Raw genomic sequence first — 10,000 nt, 5'->3', positions numbered from 1 at the left:
GCTGTTGCTTTTTTCTGTTAGCATGCTTAATTTCACTCTGGAGCATCAGAACACACTCCTCCTACCATTCACACTTTTAGTCGAGTGTGAGTGTCGAGTCAGAGTCGTGTTGTGAAATGTGTGTAATTTGATTTACTCCATATATTTATATAGAGCTCTTTTAAGCTTATTACAGTTGCACTCCAAATTACCCCCCCCCCCAACACTGCAAATTAGATTTATTAGTAAAATATATAACAGTAAGATGTTTACCATAAAGCAGTTAAACAAGACCGTTCAACAAAAGGTACCACTTTTAATGATGACTGCAGTCTCATAATTGTCAACCCCCTACAAGCGTCTTTATTACTCAGTAAACTCCACTTCTGGCACCAACATTCTGACCTCAGTAATGGTGAGGTCAAATCTTCAGCAAATCCTCACAGCAGTGCTGAACTCCTATAATCTAGTAGTGAGTCTTCTCTGGACAGTAGAAACAGTTACTCAAACAAAATAAATCTGAAAGCACCTCTTTAAAGGTAGAAATAGAACTTGTGCACACCTCCCCAGAAACATAACTATTCACAGTGGTGATGCAGACTGCAACAACATACACAAAAATGTCATTTCAGAAAAATGAAGATTGCATAAAAACACACTATTATATTTATACCATGAGTAACTTTTTATTCAATCAGAACAGTAGGATCTTGATTAGTCGCAGAAATTAAAAGGCATTCAGTGATAAAAACTGCATGTATCTATACAAAAGGTAGAGACATTTATACATTAAAAACAACCTCTTACAAAAAATAGTTTTTGAGCAATTCTAACAACTTACAACTCACACCCTGAGTGTTTCTATAAAAAAAAGAAAAAAAAAGAATGAGTTAGAGTACAACACTGCTACTTAGTGGATGTGGTTTAAACACAGCACTAAATGGTAAATAATGGTACATACTGGTATATACTTTTATATATACACTATTGCAAAACAAAGTTATATATATATATATATGTATATATAGCAATAAAATCCAACATTATTTCCTTACGCCTCTAACATACACACCAATGCACAAGTATAAATGCTCACAGCAGTGTAGGACACTCACACAGAGGTATAAATTGCCCTAACCCCATACACTACACTGCTGAATAGAGGGACAGTGTGGGAGACAGAAAGGACGCAGAATGCTGTGTGTGTGTGTGTGTGTGTGTGTGTGTTTTCTGAACACTTCATTTGAGCATTATTTTGCTCTCTCACTAAAACACACACACACACACACACACGTTGATGAGCGAGGTCTTTTTCTGGGCTGCTCCTCCTCCTCGCTGTTCTGAGAGCGCTGGCAGCCGTCGCAGCTCCGCTCAGCTGCCCAAACTGCGGCCGCAGCCCTGAGCGCTGCGCCCCGGCTGCTTTTATGAGCTGTGCTTGTGGCATTTATGAAACAGTTTGTTTTCATATTGCTTATGAAGTTACATGCTATGAATCCATTTAATAGAGCAGTGGATTCAGTAAAGAGGCAGTCAACGTCCGGAGTGATTACCATCAGCCGGCCAGCGCCCGCCACTTTCCACATACTTACACCACCCAGTGCCCTCCTGCAGGTTCAGGCCATCCTCACAACTCTACTACAGCTCTATTCCAGCTCTATTCCAGCTCTATTCCAGCTCTATTCCAGCTCTACCTCCGTGTAACTCTAAATCTACCACTGAGTCTAACTCAGTTTTAGCTCTAACCTAACATAACTCTAAATGTACTCTCTGTACTGTAAATCCAGCTCTATTTCAGTCTTATTTTAATCTTTAAAAGACCTATTTTAGCAATCTGTAGGTGAGCCATCAACTGTGCACCGTGCAGATTGATGCAGTGTGTCAGTGTGTCTTTGCTATCGTACGTGAAATAATAAACCAATCAGAGTGTATCTTGCTCATCATTCTCTTTAAGAGTAGATCAGGTGAGCTCTGTCTTTGGTGGATTGCTATTGTAACGGTGCAGCTACCTGGACGTGTTCAACAAACTCTTCTCAGCAGAGGAAACTGAGCTGCTGGTTGACGCTGTGAAGGAGCTCCAGCAGCTCATTTACGGGAACAGCAATGTTATTTTATTTACTATTCTGTTTATTGTTGATGTAAAAGTTGGGTTTGTGCTGCTGTGTGTTCATGTGTGTGTAATAAGTGGGGGTGTACGCTCGGCTCGGCACGGCGCCTGTGTTACCGAGATAGCGATGAACGTCTTACTGTTGGCGTCTGTCTAGGTTGTATTCAGTCAGTGGAGCTCCTGTGTTTTCTGTTACCAAGATAAACAAGATAAAACTCCAGAAATGTACCTGAACACACCTCATTTCCAGAACACCACGCCCATCAGTGTAGATATATTCAGAAGATCTGCTGCTGTTTAAACCAGACAGGAGGAAGGAGTGAAAATAGACTTTTGGTGGGGTGTTAGATAGCAACTAACATCGCAATGCACCTTGCGCAGGATATAAGATAGGACTCAATATCTGCCCCTGATTAAAGATGATGATGCTTGAAGAGAAATATATATATATATTTGTATTCGTTGTTACAGTTTAAACTAGACCCTATAGTACAGTATAATCAGTATAATGCTTCTTCTTCATTCGTAGTGTTGGATGCTAAACAGGATAAGGCTGTATATTGTGTCCTGTTGGTGTGTTTTACTGGATTTTCTGGAGGAAACTTCCTCCACAGCAGTTAACATTATACACACGGATACACGTGCAGCGCTGTATCTTCACCACATCCTCATCCTATTCCTTATAAATGGTTATGTGAGTTTCTTACGCCAGGCTCAGCATGCGTTACTCATGCCAACTCCCAGAGTCTTCACAGCTGCATCAGTGCTGCGCCACTGTCACGCTATACCACCACTCATCATGCACTGTAGAGCGTTACGTCAGGTTGTGGGAGGGATGCAGTTCTAGGCTTGTAGTCGAGGGTGTTTTGTGATGTATCGTGAGCACATGCTGTAAGCAGGGTTCATACGGTCATGAAAAAAACCTGGAAAAGTCATGGAATTTGAAAATAGTCATTTCCAGGCCTGGATAAGTTTTGGAAAAATAAAAATACCCAGAACATTTAGGAAAAGTCATGGAAGTTTGGTCTACAAAAGTTTGTGTTTCTGTTTATCGACTGAGAAAATCTATTGTCAGCCAAAAAAATACATCAATCAGCTCAGAGTTAATTCAGTAATTTAGCTCTACACATTTCTATCAGATTAATTTTATGCCTTCTGTAATCAATTTTGATTATAGTTTTAGTTGATTTTTGGTTGTATTGTCCGTGTCTGCACTGATGTTTTAAAAATTGTATGGTTGTTATAAAAAAATGCCTTGAAGGCCTGGAAAAGTCATGAGCAAATCATGAAAAAATGATGGAAATTTATTGGTTGAAAAGTGTATGAACACTGATGGACTACTGTAGCCTGGAACAGGACTTTTATACTGTTCATGTCGTTGCTGTCTAATAAAAAACAAGTATCTCCAAAACAGCTCCAAAACTTTTCTCTACAGGAGAGAAAAAAAAACTTAAATCTTTCAATGGAAGTCAATGTAAAAATAGTTAATGCCGGCCATCTTGAAATATTTCTATTGGTCTGTTTATAAAGAAATTTTGACAGTTCAAATTGTGTAGTAATCTAAAAATTAAGTAATTTAAATAAATAAAAATATATTGTATAGCTTTGGCCGTATCGTCCAGCCATAAGTGTAGTAGTGAAATTATGTGTGTGTGTGTGTGTGTGTGTGTGTGTGTGTGTGTAGACAGTGTCTGTGCTTTATCAGGGTAAATGGGTGTTGATGTGTGCTGATGGCTCTGTTAGTCGCTGTGTTTATAACTCCGCAGAGCCACTTAAGAGCGGCACAGTGACGAGCCCCCCCCTTCTCCCTCCCCCCCGCTCTCACTCTAATGGAACGACCCGAGCAGGAGCAGCCTGTTAGTGGGGCTACGTCTGTAACAGCAGCTAGCAGCTAGCGCCACCCCCCCCGCGCGCCTCCCCGTTCTCCCGGCGCTGTGCTGCGGGCGGCTGCAGAGGGCGAGTTACGGCCGGGGTCCTCTGAGTTTTATAAAAGCCCTTTAGCCCTCAGCGCGGGTTCGGCTCTCCGCGGCGTGTTTGGGTTGAACAGTGTCGGTGGCTGTTAACAGTGTGATGTGAAGTTTATTTGCTGGCAGTTACCTGCTCCGTTAAATGTTCCAGGCCGACCCGGCACAAAGAGAGCTCTCTCTCCTCTGTGCTCTCTCTGTGTGTCCTGCACAGACCCGCCGCTCCGGAGGGGGGGTTGTAATGTGCATTTTCAGATTTAAGCTCGTTTGCATCCATTATTTGCATTTAAAGAGCAGTGGATGTTTTTATTGTATAGATGTTGTATGCCCTTACAGAAAAAAAAACAACAAATTGTTTTATTGTTGCATCAAAGGCAACAAAGTTTCACAAATTAAATTTTTTGCTCAGTGTGGCTCAGATCTGGTTTGTCCATGGTTGTGCGAACATGCCAAATCAGATTTTTTTTTTCTCAAATCAGATCTTTCATATGTGGTCCTAAATCATCCTAAAACGTGTCCGATCCACGGACATGCAACCTGAATGTGAACGGTCTAATCATGCAGGAATTCATGCTTTGTCTTTTTGCTTTTACGCATTAACATTAGCGTTAGCGCTACGTGCTTCTCTCTCGTACCCATACTGCATCTCTTGGTGCAACTGTGCAGCTATAGCTGCAAACAAAAACAAACAGCAAAAGCAAACCGCCTGTCTTTTTTTACCTCCTGGACCTGAGCATGAACTTCAGAGCAGCTGTTTAGGTTAGGTTCACAAGACACAATACATCATGAGATTTGGGCTTCAGGGTAATTTAGAGTGTAAAATTTTATTATCATGTTAAAATGATTTAATTTTTTTTTCCATCAGTTTAGTAGCAGTAGTGGCCGGTGCAGTGCTGAAGCTCAGGGCTCCAGTTGAACGCTGTCTTAAGTGCTTCTTATTGTGCCATCAGCAAAGGACCCGTAATGGAGACTTGATGAACACCACGGGCTTCACTAATAGAGACGTATAGCTGCAGTAGAATTTCCGAGTGTGTGTGTGTGAGTGTGTGTGTGTGTGTGTGTGTGTGTGTGTGAGCGTGTGTTTCGGATGGCATGACGCCACGGCGGCGCTTGTTTAAGTAAACATTTCCTGGTGAGAGGGACGAGGTGTAGCCATTGCTCTTTTCTCTTTCGGACCTGTCACGGGTCCATCTCTCTCTCTCAATTACACACACACACACACACACACTCACACACTCTCTCACACACACACACACACACACTCACACACACACACACACACACACACACACACACACTAAGCTTGAAGCTTGCTGATGATTCGTCTTGCTATCTCTCACACTCACACGTAAACAGTTTATTTAGTGTTTGCTGGGTCTTCCTGCTACACGGAGACGCTGACACACACTGAGAAGAACCAGAACCCCACTACCAGATCCACACACACTGATAACCCCCAACCACTACATTAATAACACCCCCCCCCCCCATACACACACACACACACACACACACACACAGAGAAAGAGAGACAGACAGACAGACAGACAGAGACAGAACAGAGAGACCCCCTATACCAGATCCACACACACTGATAACCCCCAAATACTGCATTAATAACACCCCCCCAATACACACTACACACTACACACTACATACACACACACACACCTATACAAACAGACAGACAGACAGACAGAAAGGAGCTCCACACACACACTGATAACCCTGCGCTGCATTAAACACACACAGGGCAGATAGCAGGAGCAGCAGGATTAGCGGTGTATCCGCCGGGGCGCTGCGAGACGGAGTGCAGCGGGAGACGGGACTCGCTGGTCTAGATTAGATTAGAGGAGAAAAATGATCCTCAGGGCTGTAATGTACACACGGCCGTGTGCTGCCGACTCTGGGATTCGTTCAGCGCTGTCTACCTGATCACTCCGGGGTTAAGCCTCACGCTAATGGCCCGTCCCCACATCCCACCATCACTTACCTGGATAAAGAGGCTGGAGTTAGGAAGTCTGAGCATTCTGAAAGCTTTGACCTGATGATGCTCAGGAGACCCAGTTCAGACCCCCAGCCTTCAGATTCATACAGTAAAGAGAACAGGATCATTTCAGATTTTAATAATTCAGATTAGAGTTTCACACATTCAGTACAAAAAGGAAAAAGTCTATAGACATTATGACTATTTATTTAACAGTAACTTACTTAACTTAACTTTACTAAGATCCTGAATTTGAATAAAACATTAATAGTGCAATAAAATAAAAAATAAAGCATTTTTTTACAACAAAAATCGACCACAAAACTAAAGAGCAGCAGGTGTAGTCCATGTACAGCGTAAACAAGCAATACAAACTGCACAGTAAATAACGAAACGATTACAAAATAGACTGCAAGATATGATGTGATTTTTTATTGTGTAATTTTCCGCCGGTATTATTGCGTACGATATGATATGACACACACCTGCTATATGTGAACACTTATAAAAGGTTCAGTTGAGTACCTTTTAGATAGTAGCTATAATATTTTACTTTATTTAGTTTCACGTCCTTTTCATTGTATTTATTTTTTTATTATTATTATATGTATATATAAGGGCGAAGGATTATAAAATTCATATTTCTCCATTTCATTGACTGTCTGTGTTTTGGGTATGCTCATAGTGTGTGTATAGTGTGTGTATAGTGTGTGTATAGTGTGTGTATAGTGTGTGTGTGTGTGTGTATAGTGTGTTAGTGTGTGTGTGTGTGTGTGTGAGGGTGAGGTGCGGAGCAGAATAACAGTGTTCTGTTCTCGGGGTCCCGCTGCTGCAGTAAGCCTATCTCTGTACAGTAACCCGCCGCACACTGCCGCACACTATTTTTGGTAACAATAGCTTTTAGGAAAATATTTCTGCAGCGGAACACATTAGTGTGTTTGTATCGATAATGAATGAGGCATGTCAGGAATACTTTTCACACTAACTGCCAAAATATCCTGCGGTTTTAACTTTCACATTGGAACTCTCTCGCGTGTAAGAGAGTAAGTGGTGGTGTGTGTGTGCGAGAGTGTGCACACGTTTAGGGACAGATGGATTTTTGGATACTGAAGACCTTTTTGGTAAGGACAAGTGCTCTGACGAGTGTGTGTGTGTGTGTCTGTTGGTGTGTGTGTGTTTTGTGTGTGCGGAATGTATTTAATCTGTAGTAGTGAGGATACATTTATTAAAATGGTCATATTTGTCTGAATGCATGTGTTACTGTATGTAAGGATTACATTGATTACATTTGTGTGTGTGTGTGTGTGTGTGTGTGTGTGAGGTTGATGGATTTGTGTGTAGAAGTGCTGAGGATCTAATGGATCTAGAGGATTAGCTGTGTTTAGTGAAGGTAGCAGCCAGAGAGCCTCCATTCCTTTAGATGATCATTAATAACACACACACACGCACACACACACACACACACACACACACACTACTGATATGGTCTCAGGAAACTTATATAATATATCAGACATGTAATTTATATATTGGAACTACAATATATTACCAAAGTATTCAGTAATAGGATGCAGCTCCTGTGCAACAAGTCCAGTCGTGACATTTCACTATTAAATATTCCACAGCCAACTGTCAGTGATATTATAACACAGTGGAAGAGACTGAGAACCACAGTGACTGCAGAGTGAAATAGCACTCTTACTCTCTTACTCACTCTTTTTCACTCTCACTTTCTCACTCTATCTCTCTCACTCTCTGTCCTACACACTCTCTCTTTTTTTCTTGCATACTTGCTCTTACTCTCTCGCCCACTTTCTCTTTTACTCTCTTTCTCTTACACACTCTCTCTTTATCTCTCTCACTCTTTTTTACTCTCTCGCTCACTCTCTTACTCTCTCGCTCACTCTCTTACTCTCTCAATCTCTCACACTCTCTCACACACTCTTACTACTTCTCTTACTCTTTTCCACTCTCACTCTTAATCTCGTTTACTTTTTTTACTCTCTCACTCTCTGTCCTACACACTCTCTTTATCTCTCTCACTCTTTTTTACTGTCTCGCTCACTCTCTTACTCTCTCAATCTCTCACACTCTCTCACACACTCTTACTACTTCTCTTACTCTTTTCCACTCTCACTCTTAATCTCTTTTACTTTTTTTACTCTCTCACTCTCTCAGACAGGTCTTGAAAGCAGGGTGATGGTGAGGGTGAAGCTTGAATAGAAACAGTCTAGAGGGAAGCTATAGGGAAACGCTATACCTTTACCTACAGACACACACACACAGCCCCGGTGAGACACTGGGTGTGTCTGTCACTGACACAAAGCTCAGAAAGACAGACAAAGACAGGAAGGTGACCCCTGCCTGACCTCACTGTGTCGACCCGGTGGTGACCCGGCGGTGACATCACAGCGGTGGATTCGGTGACTCTCGGTAGAGCAGGACATTGTTATTCGCTCCCTAAATCAATCCGCCGCTGACACACTGCAGATCCTCACGGCCCAAAGCCTGTTAATGTGCTGAACACAGGTAACGGGTGCTCTCCTGATCTCACGCCACCAGAAACCATAACTTACAACCTCTTAAAGCCACTTTATCTATAGATAATATACATAATATACGATATACAGCTATAGAAAAAATGAAACGACCACTTCAGTTTCTGAATCAGTTTCTCTGATTTTGCTATTTATAGGTTTATGTTTGAGCTCAGAAATAATCAGTATTTGGTGGAATAACCCTGGTTGGTTTTTTATCACAGTTTTTTTTATGCATCTTGGCATCATGTTCTCCTCCACCAGTCTTACACACTGCTTTTGGATAACTTTATGCTGCTTTACTCCTGGTGCAAAAATTCAAGCAGTTCAGTTTGGTTTGATGGCTGTATAATCTTACCTAATATATAAGTGTTTAAGTTTATGCTGCCCAATAAAAAGGTGTCAGAGGTTACTTTTTGGAAGTGCACCTCTTGGTGAGAGACTAGACTAAGTGCTAGATACGCTGATACAACACAGTCAACAGTATTTTGCCCGGTTAACAGACTTCTTCTTTTCTCCCTTTCTCCTTTACTCTAATATTACTACTAATAATTATAATTATTATAATATTATAATCACTCTAATAATAATCTAATAATATTAAGTAGTGTTTTTAGAGAATGTAGAATCTGTATTGATTTTATTGGAGCCGTAATGAGATCACTGAACGAGGCGATCCCCGGGGCCCTGAGCACTATTGTGAAGCCAGTTGAGCACAAGTGATGTTCACTGTTTCAGACTGGCCTTATTTATATAAAAGAGATGTGATTTAAATGTGCACAGTTGTTAATAATTCCAGGATTTCAGTCTGAAAGCGCAGAGGAACTTTCATGTTGGAATCCCTGACGTTTTCTCCTACACTGAAAACAATAGCACTTTAGAGTAGAATAGAGTTTATGTGATGTAAATGTGGTAAGTGGTGGTAAATGAATGCAATGTGTTACAGAACTACAGCTCACGCTAAAGAAAGCGTTTCTGTTGATACAACACATTGTGTTCATGTGTCGCCACTTTAACTCTAATTCACTGTGCTGTTTCTTCCAGTGGAGGAGAAAAGCCAGAGCCCGTTACGGGGCGGGGCCTCAGAACTCCACGCGTTTCTCACTGCTTATGATTTTACCTCTCTGGCTAGCTATTATTTTTTAGGAAAATGCTAAAATCATCAGATTTTTTACATTATATTGCATTTAGCAAACACTTTTATCCAAAGGGAATTACAGATAATGAGGTACATTAGCTATAGAGGACATAGAAGCTCAAGACAAAATATTTAAGACAGAGCCTGGAGGAGGACAGTGGGAATATTGGGATAGAATATTTGGATTTAATCTTAAAATTAATAATTTTACCAGTGCTTTGTTTATTGGTTAACGAGGTGCTAAATAAGGGAAGTCATTAAAAATTGCAAAATATTGACATCCTTAAAACT

At 41.2% G+C, this 10,000-nt stretch overlaps 1 protein-coding gene across 6 annotated transcripts in view; it reads left to right on the top strand.

Annotated features, from left to right (window-relative positions):
- The window catches only part of rab28 (RAB28, member RAS oncogene family), a 41,347-nt gene that overhangs the window by 20,611 nt on the left and 10,736 nt on the right, over positions 1-10,000 (top strand). The gene's annotated exons all lie outside the window — the stretch shown is intronic.

The sequence above is a fragment of the Astyanax mexicanus genome, chromosome 19 (assembly GCF_023375975.1).
Source record: "Astyanax mexicanus isolate ESR-SI-001 chromosome 19, AstMex3_surface, whole genome shotgun sequence".
Classification (NCBI taxonomy): Eukaryota; Metazoa; Chordata; class Actinopteri; order Characiformes; family Acestrorhamphidae; genus Astyanax; species Astyanax mexicanus.
The sequence above is the reverse complement of the archived record's forward strand: the minus strand, read 5'-3'. Positions and strand labels throughout refer to the sequence as shown.